General features: G+C 44.0%; 1 long non-coding RNA gene across 1 annotated transcript in view; it reads right to left on the bottom strand.

The window, feature by feature from the left end:
- The window catches only part of LOC139821097 (uncharacterized), a 191,342-nt gene that overhangs the window by 171,793 nt on the left and 3,095 nt on the right, over positions 1-16,454 (bottom strand). The gene's annotated exons all lie outside the window — the stretch shown is intronic.

Genomic DNA, 16,454 nt, shown 5'->3' with positions numbered 1-16,454 from the left:
TTATGCAGATTATACCAGGAGAAGAGTGGGGTAGGGGGAAGGGGAGAGGGGGGGTAGAGCGGACTCTAAAGTCGAGGGAGTCTCTTAATAATTCACGATCCCCTAATGAATAGTCGTGATGAATTCGTGCGATTCTTAACGGTCCAATCGAATGAATCATCCCGCGTCTCCCTGTCACGTCGCCTGTTCAAAATCCGTCATTATTAAATTATATTACACGAGCATATTTCAAAATGTAATCGAGGCGTTAAATCCACTCACAGTGAAATAATACGTATGCCTATTTTATTCCAGGCGCAAACAATCCGCCTCCCTTTCATCGGATATTCCTAACTCGGACTGCACTTGCCCGCGGGTGAGCAATGCGACATCCAAGTCAAACTCATTTTGCGAAACACGAATTAGACAGCCCACAAACAGGGCAATTGTTTGTCGTATAAACAATTGGATGCTTATCAACTTTGTGTAACACTTGCGGGAACAAAACAGTGTATGCGTTGCACGGTGCGTAGTATAATCCGTGTTGAATTAATGAAAACGGAACACGATGACGAACGAAATGAGAAAGGAGTAAAGGCAAATAAGAAGGGAAGAATGTTCTGTCGATCACGGACGGGCGTAAGTTCGACTTGCGTGTCTTGAGCACGCTGACACTTGGCGCGACGTAACAACGAGACGTTGATGAATCACGCGGGCGATTACAGCGTGGGTGGTAACAGCGCTACAGATTACAGGAGATGCTGCTTATTACACAACCGGAGGATGGCGCGTACATAATGTCGTGGTGCACGCGCTCTTGTAGCACGACACGCATCGCCGCGTGTGTACGAAAGCGTACACGTGTGCCATTATATGGGCGGAGTTAGATTATACCGGAGTCGGTTAGCTAATTATTGGGCTTATACGCAGTCATTTAGTTGGGTCAATACTACCTGGGGAATTTCTAGAGTTTGCGCTTTCTTTACCGCGAGCAATACACTCTTTAGTCGGACCACTGATTTTATTTCTGGAACGCTTGAGACTAAATTGCTGTAAGTGTATAGAAAATATCTCTCAACTGTCAAATATTTTCTCAGTTTTATTTCATTTAAAAATTACCGTTCTCGCTTTAAAGATACGCGTCGTGAAAAAGATAGAATACGCCCTTGCAGTATCTTTGAAAAATTATTAACGGGCTATATGAGGCCATCAGTCGCCCCTCCGTATTTTCTTTCTTCTTGAAGGGTACGAGAAATCGAATGCAAATACGCAAACACAAGTTCGCTGTCCCTTCCCGTTCCTCCTTTCGCTCGGGGAGAGTAGTCATTTGCAGTTCGGCCACAGTTTGCTCGAAATCGTCGCTCCGAAATCGCTCTCGACACTTTCGAATCGGGGCACACGCGTGGCACAGAAAAGAGACGTCGTAACGACTGAAGGGAGAGCAGGGAAGAGCTTAAAGTGCTCTCGCGCAAGAGCAAAATGGACCGTTCCGTCGGCGCTGAGTCATCCAGACGGTCCCATCGGGGTTGACTCTTTATTAATTCACCATGAGACTAAACGGAATTACTTTACACGCGCGCAGCTTAGCCGGGGCAGTCGCTCGTATTCTAAGTCGACGACACTTTGCCGGGGCTTAGTTCGGCTTAGCGGCTAGTGGAAGCGAATCCGCGCTACTGCCGAGAGACGCTGTGCCGTGTGCGCGATTTCGGCTACCCTCCCCGAGGCCCGCGCGCGATTCCGCCGCGAAAGCGAGAAAGGTAACTCGAACTCGTTGCACTGTGAAATTTGTCAAGTTTGTCGCGAGCACTTAAGCTCGTTTAATAAAAGAGAAGACCGGTCGATATACGTGGGATGTCTGCGACTGTGATTTTATCAAAGTTAGATGCATACGTCGTTCGTAACGCGTTCAAAGACAAGATCGTGAGCGAGATTTTGATGACAAAGTGTTGAAAATTTTGTAAACTATAAGATTCACAAATAGAAGGCTTTCGGACCTAAAGGTAATGAATGAAATCTGGGAAATCGTGAATTTGGTATAATACAGTCAAGCAACAATAAGAATCTCGAGACGTGAGGAACTCATCAGATTTATTTTGTTCATCATCATCACTTTTAGCCTGTTCATAGAGCAGTAATTTTGAACCTTCTCTGTCTTTCTTTCTCGAGAACTTGCGTTGTACGTGATTCATGGAAAATTGGTTTTCATCGGGTATACCAAACGTGAGAATCATCGTGCGAAAATGTATGCGCCAAACGCGACGCGCTCACGTGCCGCACGTTAGGGCGCGCGTATATACGTCGGAACTCGAAGGGGGGTGTACGAGGAGGGTGATACCGTCCATTAATACGCAAAATCCAAAAAGTATCCGGCATTCGGGATGGCCACGGTTGTACCCGTTAGCAGGCTAATTGGAATCCAATCAGCACGATTAATCGTTTAACATGCCGCGCGTACGTATTGAGGGGATTTGGGGGGGAGGGGAAAGGGGCAGCTGACGGCCGGTTTAGGTATTTAACGGCGAACCGCCGTCGATGCGTGGGCGTGTACCTCCGGCTATATTTTATGTTTAGTCCCGCTCCCTGCCGCATGCAGACAATCGCTTCCCGGCCTCTCGTAGGTCCTAGAACGGGAGAGATTCTGCCGCGCGCTATCTTGGATTCTGCCCCGTCGCGAACGGACAAAGGGGAAAAGTAAGAAGGAATACGTATGCATTGTCAAACCAAATAAACAAAGAAGAGAGTTTTATACGTCTCACTTATTTCTTTTTGCAGTACTACCCCAGATTCTGAACAAGATAAGAACTGAACCTAGATAACCTACTCAATAAATTTATTAAAATGCAGTAAGAAGGAATACATTTGCCCTGTCAAACCAAATAAAAACAGAAGAGAGTTTTATACGTTTCACTTATTTCTTTTTGCAGTACTACCCCAAATTCTGGAAGGTAAGAACTGAACCTAGATAACCTACTCAATGAATTTATAAAAATGCAGTAAGAAGGAATACATATGCACTGTCAAACCAAATAAACCAAGAGAATATAATAAATAAATGAAACAAGCTACAAATTGCTCACCGCACGGTTTACTCTGCCGTTGCCCGATGCTTCCCAACCCCCTCCTCCTCCTCTCTACTTCGTGGTTGACGGCGACTTCTTCCATGAGTCCATGACTCACGATTTTCGCGTTTTCTCTCGCCGCGACGTAACAAAGCGCGCGTCGCTCACCGGGAATGCCGGGAATGCCGTGCGAGTCGCCATCGTTGTGGCAATTAGCGTACGTGCGTATTGTAATTGACTTTGACTGCTTCGTGGTTCGCGAGATGCTGCGATCCGTACCGACGCACACGACGAGCGACGAGCGAAGCGGACGAGACCCCTCCCGCCCCTCACCCAACGGCGAGAGGGAATTCGAAGACCGCGCGCGGCCAACTTCACACCGACGTTACACCTGTTGCACCACTTACACCTTCGTGCACTTTCCGCGACAAATGATACGCCAACGAAGGATCACGCGCGACGAAATCGATGATGAGCATTCGCGGAATGCGATATTTCGAAAACACGATAAAATCCTACGTCACGAATGAACCTCGTGAGATTACGCGGTGCAGCTTGCGTCGCAATGGGGCCGCAAATCTTCGAGAACTAGAATGGTGGGGCCGGAGAGGTGGTAGGCTGCGACTAGGCACGGTGCGCGTTCGGCGTACCTACTGTAACTTATTGTTAGTCACCCTCCCCCCTCCATCCTCACCACTCGTGTTGCCGAGAATTAAGCCGCTACTCCATCCGGTGCATTCTCGTATCACCACTATCACCGCCGATATTACGATTCTGATTCATTTTGCAGATATCACCGCCGATATCACGGTGCCCGTTCAAACTATCAATCGACCGACGAGCGTTCCCGCTAATGACCGGCGAGGCGAGCCGAGGCGGCGAAGCCGACGGCAACTTCGGATACAAATCAACGGTAGTCAAATCAACGACTAATTAATGAACCGCTCGGTGGAATATACAATCGAAAATCCGTATTATACACGCGTCGAATTCCCAGATAATCACGATAATACTGTACTACAATGAACAACCGACGTATCGCCGTTGACTTGGTTCTGATCCGCGCATCATTCGCGGCATTCGCGCCGCTAATCCGGAAACAATGAGCAAGTCGCAAGTCGCAAGTCGCGAGACTCGCGAGTGAAGATGGCGACCGCGAGAGATTCAAATTCAAGGCGCAGCGAGATACGCAAGCCCGGGGTACCGACGCACCGTCGAAAGCATTATCAGCCAAGATATCGGCTTCCGTGAGTAACCGTCACCTCCCGAGTCCCGACACGCTAAACAAGACTGTTTTGCGCTACGTCTTTCGTAAAGACCGGTCTCGTGTTGCCTGCGCGATGACTCGCAGAGTAATGGGACGAGCGGCACGCGTCCCGAATACAAAGCGATAGCGCGGAAAAGAAAAACAAACACCGAGCGCCAACTCGCCGTTCCCGCGAAATATTTAACGCGCTGCGAAATACGAGATACATATTTAAAGCGCGTGGCGAAAATGTACGCCGCAAACGCTCTCCGTTCGTCCCGCGTTTCGCGATAATTATTATTTACTTTTCTGCCAAGGTTTTTCCACCTGTTTTCCCCCATATTCAGCGACTTATCGTGTTACTCCCCGGCCAGAAATAATCTGAATCGACGTCGATTTGATATCGATGTGTCGATATCGATGCGTCGATGAATGATCGCTGTTAGCAATTATGAATATTTTTCTATAAGATTACACGGCATATACGTATATACTGTGCTTCTCGATTTTGTGTCGATTCGATGCAGAATTGATCGAAAGAGACAATATAATAATCTTATAAAAATATATCATAATTGCTCGATTAACACAAAAATAACTACGGTGAGATCGGAGATGACAAAAATATCAAATATATTCCTACGTTTCTGCTTGGTTCTAGATCCGGTGGATGAGTTACGCGTCCGGATCTGTGAAAAATTCAAAGCACGACGTGAATCCGAGCGTCGTCAAAGAGATTCTCGCCCATGGGTATCGCGATGGAGCAATTCTATGTAATTCCTATGCCCCCGAGAGCTTCGATTCATATCACAAGTAAGTAAATCGTGCGAAGTACATCCCAGCCAGAAATGATTAGTCGATTTAATTTCCGACGCGTTGATGAATGGTCGTTATCGAATATACTAGTTGATATCTCTGTTATCTTCGACCTCATTATAATTGTTTTATGTTAATTGAACCATTGTGAATATTTCTATTAAATCTCTATTGTCTTTTGCCCTCAATTCTACATCAAATACACAATATATGTACATGTATATGCTATGCTTTTCTTCGCGCTCAGAAAATTTCTTATTATTTTAAAAAACTAGCACGATCAATGTTGATACGCATCCAGATCGTAGGAATCTCGTAGGCGAGGCATCGTACTTGAGCAATGCACCTGCAAAATCACCGCAATATATCGTCCGTTTTTATCTCACAAATACCGTTTTTATCTCAGTTTATAAAGAGCTATTATCACTCTGATAAACTCATCGGCGCGATAATCCCTCGCGAGCGCAGAGACACGAATTCGTGCGATCGAAATTAAGTTATGCAGTAACGCGAACTCGCGATCCATGGTATAATCTCCGTCGCAATTTCAATTGACCCCCCACGAACCTGCCAGATGCGACCGCGGCGCGTGCCACGTCGAGATGAAAGATGAGTCCGCAAGCTCGAGCCGGGGATTCATTGTTCGGCGTGGATCTGGTTCTCTGTAAGGGTAACCATGTGTCTCTCTTTCGCCCCGTTCGAGACGCAGAATAGGTCTGTTTTTATTGCCGGCGCAGGTCCGTTCGACAAGCAGGTTGGATGAAACCCGGATAAAATGTATGCGTCAGTGGTTCTCAAACTTGAAGTTATAGCGAGCAACAAAAAGATTTGATATTTATAATTTGTTTGTTTATATAAGTTATATACACACATAATTTTACATTTTTTCTAGTTTACATGTATCGTACAATAATTTCATGTGATCTTTTAATGTATTCTAATACACGTATACCTACTATATCTGCAATTTCAATACAGTTTGATATATAATGTGATATAGTTTTAATATAAACTTATACAGAAGAAGAGAGCATAGGTTTTATCTTAATTTTCGGTATCTGAAATTTCGAGTATCTGGTATTTTTTCACTATACAAGAACCGAACATTGTTTATGAGAACCGGTTGTACACCGGTTGCGTGTGTAAATCGTAAACCGAGACGAGGGGACACACGCGCGTGTTTATTCGTTTCATCGTCGTCTTCGTGCGTGTGGCCTTATAACGAGGAGTTTACGAAGCCACTTGACTGGCAGGAACCTAATCCCGGAGATTCTGCTAGTGGGAAAAATTCGCGTGGAAAATAATGCGGCACTGCAGCGGAGATCCCGTGGTATTCGCAAGGGAGAGGATCGGCGTGGAGAGCGAACGAGAGAACCCTTTTACTTTCTGTGAAAATGAGCGTAAACGTTCGATACGTTACGAGCGTTCGAGGATTATCGCTATTGGATTTTTCGCTGTTACCGAAATCTGTGTGGCGTAACGAGTTCGATCATCCAAATTCTTCGCAACATCCAGATTTCCAAATCTGTTAATGTGTTACTTGCTATTTATTTTCTAAAATATCATGTATATATTTGTATGAGTATTATTAGGTTTTATATGAGTATTATTACGTTTTATATGAGTATTATTAGATACGGAGCGATCACGTGATATTATTATCAAGAGAAAAGAAAAAGAAAATCGAGGGGAAAAATAAATGGCATGTAATGTAAGAAGTCGGAAAATAAATGCGACTTGTATGGCTTAAAAGTTGCCAGGAGCTTTTTACTCTAGGTTGGTATTTCTAAAATTAAAAAAAAAACGAAAGAAAAACGTACGAAAAATTATGCGCAGTCGAGCATACGGACGGGAAAAGCGCGTAAATGAGATTCTCGCACGTCTCAGTGTTATCACGGTACGTATAGTTGATTACCGGTGTTATGACGCAATAGTTTGAAAAATTGCGAGACACGTAGCCCGTCCGTCGTACCGAGATTGCTCTCCAGAGCTGCAGACGGAAGCGACGAGATGGAAAACGCGTAATATCGAGAAGAGAAGGCTCCCCCATCTCCATCCTTTTTCTCCATCTCGCTTCCGCGGCTCGATAAATTACGCTTTGTTAAGTAAGAGTCAGCCGAGTTTGCATAGAAAGAACCACTCGGGTTTCCAGGTATATCCCTAAGGATTTAAATTGAGCGTCCGTTATAATTTCCCGGAGATACTACTTGGCTCGATTCTTGGAGACGTCTTTTACACTATACGTTCAACGCTACGGGATATTTCAGATATTACTATTTTTCCATCAAGAATATCTTTATGACAATCTATTTTCTTTAGTTAAATTTTAATTATTTTCTTTCATAATTAATTTTCATCGTTAAATGTTACACGTGTATTCTGCTCTTTAATAGTGACATATTTTACATGAATAATTTCTTAATGTTTTATATTAAATCTTGATAATGAAATTGTAAATTTAATTGTCTTTGAAAAGCATGAAGCTCCTTTTTACACAATTAAATAATCTTTTGTTTGTCTTTTCGTTATATCGTTATCTGTGAACGTCCATTCGTGAAAACTTTTTAATCTTTAATCGCTAGTGATTTAAAAGCTATTCGTACTCCTCGACATTGAGAAACAAACTATATTCTTCTCAATCTTTAGTATTTATGAAAAAGAGAAAATGTGTGCGACGTTTACGTCATCCGGTATATACGAATTAAATAAGAACGAGTAGACGTCCGCCCCTTTTTTTATTGTCTGATTTCATCCGTCCTCTTTTTTTGTCCTCCGTCCATTCGATTACGATCTCGTTCTTACCATTGCCTTTAACATCGCCAGCCGCTCTCATCCTTCCGTTTCTTCCCAAGCCTGAATAGATTCGATGAAGCGGCACGTCACGACCGTCGCGACAGCGTTAAGAGAGCTTTGAGCTTAAATTATTTATCGTCCAGGCGCGCTGCGTGTCGTACCTCGTCAATGTTTAAAAACTCCGAACATAGAGATTACATTACGCACAAACTTTGATGTCGAGCTTGTCAAACGGGCTTGAAAAACGGGGCGGTAGCGATCTCTTTTTACGGATGCGCACCGGCCAACATTGAAGTCTCGACGGAGATGCGAATGCGTTATTGTCAGCCGTTACCATATTGGCTAGATTAAGCCTTTCGCATACAGTACCCATGAATACGAGAATGACATTCTGTACACTTCTCGAAGTGTAATAATTTAAGAGCTTGCAACTGTTCATTTCTTGGAATATTATATCCTGCTTTTCTCAAATAGTTATTGTCTAAGAAAGATACTCCCTAGTCTGGTCACTGGTGTAACGTTATAATAAACATAAGAAAAAAATATGAAAGTAGTTACAAACAACAAATCATGTCGATATCTCATCTATTTATTGTATTTGTTCTCTAGTTCTCTATTATTGTAAAAACAATGTAGACTTAAAATCGCGGTTTGAATAATGACTTTCCAGTGTAGAAACAGCGCGGAAGAAATTGTCGACTAATCGTTAGTTCGTCTCGTTTCCGTTGTTTGACGAGAACCGTCTTCCGGCCGGCGCGCTAAGTCCTAACTAACGAGACGAGTCCGCGATTCCGCTGCGACTTCTTCTTTCCTCGGTATCCGTCCCCTTTTTCCGGCGCTGTTCCCGTAGACGCTATTAATTAAATCCACTCGAGTCTGGGCGTCGCTATGGCGCTCGCGATTATAATTTAAATGAAATCTCGTAATCTCGGAAGCAACCGGAATGGAAAGAAACACCGGGAGAGAAAAGTCAGCCCCGGCCGTAGAGCGGCCAGGTAAGTTTCCCACTTTCGAAACGGACGAGCGCTTATATACATTATACATATTTCAAGAGGAAAATCGGAAAGAAAACGCAGATCTCAGGGTGGAAGATAGTTGCGGAGAAGTTTCCCGCGCCCGTGCGAAAGGAAGCAGGGCAAACCCAGCAGCGGCGGAGAGAGAGAGATTCGAGTGTAACTCTTTTTCCCCGCTCGTCCGAGAGACACTCTCGCATAATCCGACCTGCGGAAGGAAAACGTCTAATCGAATCTGACAGTGGAGAATTACGAAGTATACGAAGGACGGAAAAATAGTAAAGCAACAGCGCGCCCGGGATATTCGAGGGATCGTGGTCTTCGCTGCTTCGATCTGTTAACGTGATTAACGATTTGCCGCCGCGCCGCGTCGAATCCAGAACGCGGACAGAACTCGTCGTCGTCGGCGACGGCGTGAAGGCATTTACTGTCGCAAACTTTCCTTTATTTTTCGCCGCTCGATCCAGCGATAAGCGAATCACCAAGCGACGACAAATTGTTTCGATGATCGATCGTCGTCAACGAGGTTTGAAGATTAAAAACACGGCGAAGCGCGCGGTGCTTCCGAATAATACACTGCACTCTTCCCTTATATGCAGATTACATCTCGCGTTCCGGAAAAAGCATCTGCGAGAAAGCAAAAAAATAAAGTGCCGCGAATTGCGCGACGCGGGAACTGCCAAATGACAAACAAATGTTGACGTTCGTGTTATCGAAATCGTATAGTCGCTGTAGAAGCAAATGTACCGTGTAATTTGGTGCACGCGAGAGAAAGAAAAGATTAGTGAATTTTAATCGAACGGGATTATTTTCGGTATGGCGCACGTAACATTGACAATCGAATCGTGCAAGCCTTTACGCGACAATCGCACAATCTGCCCATTTTCATGCAAAATACCAGCTACTCGGACGTATCGTAGGGTAAAGGAGATTATTATGCGCTCGAGGACCACCAGCCCGGTTCATATAACGAGTCTCAGTTATGGAGAAAACAATGGCGACGCAAACAGCGAAGAAAAATCGCGAGTGTGCTTCAGTCCGGACGAGTAATTACTGTCGTTTTGCATTCGTTGCGCTATTAAATGAAAAATTTTCGTGCGACTGGACAAATCGTCAAGACTTTTACAGCAGCTCAAGAGAATTTTCAGTGTTTTACCGCTCTTCCTGCCAATCCGAATCAATTCCCCGACGTATAAATTCGATAAGGATTCGTTAACATCCTTTCGGACGGAAGCAACATAAAACTTCCGGCAATCCAATCGAGTCCTCCGGGAAAAAAACTTTACGCATCTGCCTCGTCCGGAGGTCTTGAAAACTTACGTTTACATCATTTATTTCGTAACTCGAGTAGGCGCGTGCCCTGCACGTGCGATGGCTTCCCCGTCATCCAGGATAACTCAGATAATTTCATCATTTTTCGTAAGAGCCCATGAAGTCTTAACTCAACGTCCTATCTTTTTTCTTCGAAAAAAAAACCACACTCCGGAAAGAATATTCATTGAAATTCTTGTGTATCTCAAGCATCGTTTGTCATTAAAAAAACGATTATTTCCATATCTATATATCTTTAAGAAATTAATTTTAAATTGTAAAATGTATAAAAAATTAATTTATATACGTTTCATAGGATTGACGAAATAAAGAGGGAGTCCGTTTTTATATATGTTACAAAAGAGAGATTTACGCGCGTATCGCGTGGTATAGAAGCAAATGATATATCGAAGCAACATTACCCTCTCGCCATTGTCGGAGAGAGCCTCCGATTCCAAGGTTTCGTCGAGAGCGGGCGAGAAAGAGAAAACGTCGAGAGTGGTTTTAAAGTAGACGTGGCGCTACGCGTAATATCGATTCGCGAAGGATGAAAGCTGCCGGAGGATATCGCACGAAGTGGAGAACGAGTCCTTTGTATATGTACGTGTGTGCGCGCGCGTGTATGTAGCGTACGTGGTGAGGGGGAAAGGCTCCTTTTCTCGGCGTAGCACGTACCGCAGGGTACCGTTGCGAGAGATCCTCGTGGGTGACAATCCGGAGGAAAGTAGGCAGAAGGGGATGGCGGTCGCGTGAAGGGGTTGGGAGTACGGGGAACGGCGAGGGAGTACGTATCTGCATATAACCTGGTTTCTCACTCACGCGCTCAGACACTCGGCCAGGTAGCGATAGATGGAACAGGCTCCCACGGGAAGTGGCCCGTTCCGTCGCCGGGTCCGTCGTCGGATAGCCTTGCAGAAGACCGACCACTCTGCTGGGACCGGACTAGTGCTTCTCAAACACTGACCGTGTCGGCCGGCCAACAGCCGACTCCATCCTTCATTATCTAGCGCCGTTCGTGCCCGCCATCCTGGCGAGCGGAGACAATCCCACAAGTGAGAGAAGTCCACGTGCCGCGCAAACATAAACGAAAGCGCGAAACCTCCGGCGCGCATAATAAGACGCCACGCGACACTGAGAGATTATTCTAAACTCCGGAGGAACTCCGACTTAACCCTTGAGAAAAAGAAGCAGCGAGAAATAACTCAATTGTTTGTATCTCCTATTAAACTACTTTACTGTGAATTCTTGTTTAAAATTTTTATTTTGTGTGACTCATTCCCTCTCTCTTTAACTCTCACACGACTCCGTCATATATGAAGAATCTTTTAAAAATAATCTTCTTTCATGTTCAAACTGGTTTGAATACTTGTATAAAGCTTGTCTAAACTCAATGCTTTCTAGAAACACCTGGCAAGGCCGTCCAGGTCCGTCACGAAAGATTATTTTGCAAGAAAGTATCAGACAACCGGGCTCAGGTATTGAGAGATCTTTGGGATTGTGACAGATGCGGAGCGTAGTAGAAGCCGAGAGAATGCGAGCAGGTGATAAGTTGCAGGCAAAATATCCTCGTGAATTTTGGGAGCAAATTATAATTTTATTCAAGATGGTTTAGAAGAGGGAAAAAATGATAAATGTAATTCAAAGATAACGTACATTACGACTTTCGATTTAATGATCGTAGTAGGAAAAGAGATTCTCAAACAATGCACTTTTTATATGAAAATTTTATACCGACATTACACAACGATAAAAAAATCGTTCTTAATGTTTTTAATAATTTTATACATCATTTATGTATGTACAGAACTGAAGGTTAAAGTCGATAACAAGCGAGATCGAAACTCGAGCGATTTTCCGAGGTCAAACACGAATAATTTGTTCTGAAATTATAAAGTAGTTGCAGTTATGCATCCTACCTATGTGTAAAATACGTTGAATGAAACACTTTTAGCCCCACAAAGGCGAACCTCCGCGTGCCGATACCGCATTTCAACAAAATTTCGTCTACTTTATTTGGCGGCAGACGCGTCATACTCGTTGCCTCGTTAGCATTTCAATGAATATGTTATATTCATCGGCCAAATATGTCATTGACGTGATCGCTTGCAGCTCGTGTGCATCGCAGCCGACGACTAATAAGTCACGGGTTAATGGACGAAGTTTCGTCTCGCCTCGTAAAACCGTAAACGGGCATGCACTTTATTGATAGAAAAGGTAGAAGCGAGAGAGAGAGAGAGAGAGAGAGAGGCAAAGCGTGAGCGAGAAAGAGAAAGTGAGAGATTTACATAGCGCGAGAATTAGATAGAGAAGGAGAGAAGAGCGGGAAGGGACGAAAGGAAAGAGTAAGCGGTATCGATATGCACAGGGAATATCGGATGTGAGAGCCAACCCAGCAATATCGAGATGAGTTATTGTTCGCCGAGCACAATGCACTCAAATACTGAATGAAGCCAAAAAATTGATACAAAAGTATCCGTACGGCTCTACGGCAGGTCCTATCAATATCCGCTATCACCTCTCTGCTTAGCGAAAAATCGAAGCAAGCGTCTCGACACTTTAGAAACGAGTAATAATCGTTGGCTGAATAAAGATTTTTACGTTCCCGTACGTGTCGACGAGAGGAGCGCGAGCTATTTGAAAATATTGTCAGTTTTCAACAAATGCGGTAATTGTCCAAATATAGCAATTCTTGTTTTGCTATGGCACTGCGGTAATTGCTTGCATTTTGAAGCAGAGTAAACATCAATTGTTTATTCACCGCATGTGTATAATCGTAAATTGAGCTTAACATATAAAAAATACGCGAAAAATATGTGCGTGCTGATCTGAGAAACATGGCGCACATATTAGCAAAACAATGGAAAATTAGCGAAATTAATAGGAGCTGTTGTTGCGCGAGTCTATCGTTGTTGCAGTGTTAATATTTATTAGCAATCTAATTCTATTTATATCTGATTATAATTTATTTCTCTTCCATTTGTCTGTAATTATTGAAATCTGCAGCTTTATTAGCTATCGTTCTCTCACGATTACTTTCCTTTATTCAAGACATAAAATCGTTCTCGGATTATTATAGGCATAGATCGAAAGAAACTTCCACGGCGCTCTTTGTCTTAACTATCATTATCCCTCTCAATGTATAGAAACATTAACGGTTTTTTATCCAACGCTGTCCCACACAGCATCGGGAGCATCGGTCCCGGGTCCTTCTTTATGAGCGCCTTTGTTCTTCGCTCTTCCGCGAGTCAAATCCACACTAAATCAGAGTACTCTGTACGGGAAACGTCCAAACGTCAAAGCATCCCGAATCCATTATCGGGCGAGTGTTCCATCAAAACGGGGTCTAAATTAAGGGAATCCCCATTTCGCGTTTCGCGATCGATAGGGGGGAAAAGGGCGGCCACGATGTAGAGCGGCCATAGTGCTGGCAACCGCAGGAAAACGCGACGACAAAGGGAAATGGACGTGGGAAGAATCAAGGGGGGTTCGGAATCGACGAAGCGTGCCTTCCGTCCTATCCACCCCGTCGTCTCCTCTCGTCCTGCACGCCCCCCTCCCCCTCGTCCACCCGGACGGTCCGTCCTTTTTCATCGACTGCCGGCGGATAGACAAGAAAATCGGTCGGCGTGTATTGCCCGTCGTAAATCCATCGTAACGAGGTACCGGACACCAATCGCGACGTATCAAACGCCATATTATCTTTTTACACGGGCCTTTGAAATAATTTCGCGGACAATCTGCGCATAATTTGTTTTACCTTACACCGCTTAATCTTTACGTGCACACAGCAAATGTACTAATTGTATTTTCTCAAACGAACATTTATTAATTAATTTGTAGCAATCAAATATGTTATAATTATTAATATAACATTTTTACGTAAACAGCATTGCGCAACATTGATTTATAATAATAAAATAACAGAAAGCGGCGTAATATTTAATTGAAAAGGGGATTATTCTTCGTGTAAAACACGCTCTCTATAGTTTCAAGCTCTTTTGTTCTCAGTCTGTGTGTTATATCTTTATTTTATAATAAATAATAATGAAACTAAAAAATCGTTTTCACGTAAAACATCACAAATAATACGAAAAAATTTATTTTCAGCGCGCTTGAAAGTTTTAGCGGAATGATTTAGCGCGGGCCCATTACATAGTTGGAAAAGATTTCTACGGGCCGTCGTCCACCTGAACTGAGAGAGCGCAAAGTAGCCAGACGATTTCGCAGGTGTTTTTTCAAGCAGTCTTGCCTGGGTATTATGCGAGAAAAAAGTGTTGGAAAGTCAGCGAGCTTAAATATCCGTCGTGCGCAGGATATCCGCGGGACGGACAGCGCGCGAGCCCGACGTCCGAGGTTTTCTTCCATACTCGTTAAACGATTCTACGCGAATAGCCTTTTAGTCTAATTCGTCGTATAAAATCCCAATTAAACGCTTGGAGAACGGAGAGGACGTTCGAAGCTCCCCTGGCCCCGGGAAAAGCCAATTTAGAGAAACCACCGTCCTCGTAATCCCCCGCGGAAGCTTTTTCGGATAAAGACCTTTATTGGCGGCGAAAGATTTGTAACGGAATAGACCTATCGCAAATTCTCTATCGAAAATCGGGCGCCCAAATTCTCATATCCGGCGCAGCCATATATTCGTGTCCCTTTGATCTCGGACAGAAGAAGCGCACGAGCCTTCAGCAGTATAAGAAAGTACCTTGAAAATTGCTGTCGATATGAAGAAATATGAACGTGGCGAAATGATCGCGTTTACTGCATATGTGTTATTTGTAGGGTTTTTTTTGTAGAGGGGGAGTGCTAACTATCTAGACATGTCTAGATCGGTGTCCGCGAGAAGGCGAACGTGCAGACGACCCCGCTGATCCTGGACAGCAATATTCAAATACAAAGGGCGGCTGAGCCCGTTTCGAGTGCAGAGCACACACTCAACGGATCTGCGACGGATCGCAGTAACTTATTGCGAGAACATCGATGTAATGAAAGAATCTAGATACCCAGGAGCGAGCGTGTCTTCCGAGTCGTAAAGTCGCGACGGATTCATAAAAGTCACGTACAAAATTGCACATATAATTTCCACGCTCCTGTCTCGTACTAAAACTCAGAAAACGGAGATGTTTATTTGATATACATCGCGTAATTGAGCTTCTCGCATCTTAAACAATCCCGGCAAACGGAAGTTTTATATCAAAGGAGAATAATATTACATTTATTTTGATTTAATTCATATAAAGAGAGGAGATTATTATTTTCCATCCGGCTTTGGAAAATATTCTCACTTTTCTTGCAGCTTTGAATAATGTGATTTTAACAATAAACACTTGAGAATTTATTGAAATTGTCACGCGCAACCTCGCGCGTTCTTCAACGTGTTGAATCGTTGCAGCAAAGTATTCCGCACAACTATACGATTCGCGTTCGATCGCAGGTAAAAAGGGCGACGACACCGTGTGGAAAAATAATGACAGCGTGATGCAGCGAGAACCGCAAACTTGTCAAAAAACGCGACGTTTAACCATCAGGAAGCAGTTTCACCTTCACATTTTCATTTCCCCATCGTGCCACCCACGTCCCTTGGCATCGGTTCCGCTCGGCAGTGCGACAGATTACGCGAGAAGAGGTAAAATGGCGAGAATGGAGAACGCTCGGGGGGCGTAATAATTCGGTGCTAAATGCGGAGAAAACCCGGCCACGCTCTGACGGTTAGTAGGTGGTGCGGAATACGGTCTGTTCGTAATGCAGCTCTCGGTGCGAGGATAGGCCACAGGCCTTCTCTCAGAAAATAATGACGGCGAGGCTCTTGCGGGAGATATTTTGTTCAGAAGTCACGAGAAATTAAGTGCATGTCACTCGTCTTCTAATAATGGGGGAAAAAATACAACGTCGTAGATCTGACGAGGGAAATTACTAATTAGAGAAATAATTAATGCAACCGCGCGGACGGGAAAACATTTTATTTTCTCCATTTTGTTCCGTAATTGTTTTGACTTATTAATCGCAATTAATATTGCCAGAGGGAAGAAAAGCTTTCCTTGACAAGTAGAATCGGAGGAAGAGCCGAGGCGAAACAATAGGAGGTAAACGAGCTCTAAAAAATGTGCAAAAGTAGAAGTAGTTGAGGATGTTTAATGGAGCGTCTCGGTAAAGAAACGAGCCGCTGCCGACGCGCGAGTGCACTTGAGTCTTTCTTACCGTAAGATCGGGCGGCTTTTTGTTCGAAAGATCTTGCGACTTACA

The sequence above is a fragment of the Temnothorax longispinosus genome, chromosome 10, assembly GCF_030848805.1.
Source record: "Temnothorax longispinosus isolate EJ_2023e chromosome 10, Tlon_JGU_v1, whole genome shotgun sequence".
In the NCBI taxonomy this organism is placed as follows: Eukaryota; Metazoa; Arthropoda; class Insecta; order Hymenoptera; family Formicidae; genus Temnothorax; species Temnothorax longispinosus.
This window is presented reverse-complemented; position numbering and strand designations above follow the sequence as displayed.